Source organism: Ursus maritimus, unplaced genomic scaffold (genome assembly GCF_017311325.1).
Source record: "Ursus maritimus isolate PB19 unplaced genomic scaffold, ASM1731132v1 scaffold_17, whole genome shotgun sequence".
Classification (NCBI taxonomy): domain Eukaryota; kingdom Metazoa; phylum Chordata; class Mammalia; order Carnivora; family Ursidae; genus Ursus; species Ursus maritimus.
The window spans coordinates 47,883,441-47,884,349 of NW_024424119.1; positions in this window are offsets into that span (position 1 = coordinate 47,883,441).

The window sequence follows — 909 nt, forward strand, 5'->3', positions numbered from 1 at the left end:
CTAGTGTGACTCGTTCCAAGACTGGTCATCTTACAAGAGGCCAGAGGACACAGAGGAGAGATACCTGGCCTGTTCGGGCGAGTCCCTGCTTTGCTCTGAGTCTCAGAGTCTGTCGCCGGAGAGGGGTGGGTGGGTTGGACCTTCTTCTAGGGCAGCTCCTGGCTCTGACCTGCTGCGGGCCTGCAGTTCTCAGACCCCATCCTGGGGACAGCAAAAGTCCCCTCGTCTCTGGATTCGGCAGCATATGCTGTTTCCTGGATTCTCCCGGGGAAGCCGCACGTCGGAAACCACAGCCCACACCAGAAAGAGACCCTTCGGCGTTTGGCCGACGCTGGAGGTTGACTGGGCCAATCTCCATTTCCAACACCCTGTCCTTCCTGCCTAATCCAAGAACCCCACTTCCCATTCTTCTTTGCAGCCAAGCGAGGTCATGTGCCAGAGTTCTGGCGCGAGGCGTGGAAGCAGAGCTCTGCTGGGGCTGTGTCTCTCCTTTCTACCCTGTTCCGGCCTGGACCATGGCCTGAGGACACAGCCCATTCGGAGGGTTGATGGAGCACAGCGGAACAATGGGAAGAGCCTACGAGAAGAGCCTCCGCCTTCCCCTCTCCAGCTTCCAGGTTCGGGACATCGCTGTACGGGCCAGATGCATTCCTGCTGCACGACCCTAGCACTTGACGGCCGCCATTGCCCCTTACGCTCTTTTTTGTGTGTCTAGAACAAGTTTTTTTTTTTTTTTTCACATCTGGGACCACGCTGACAGAACTGGATTAGTTCTACGATAAATAAGCATAAGAATTCCCCCGTAGTGATCATTGACCAAGCCCTTCCTGACTGCTGGGAATCTTGGTAAGCGCGGTCTCATCCTCACAGTGGTCCCAGGAAAGAGATCTTACTCTTTTTTTTTTTTTT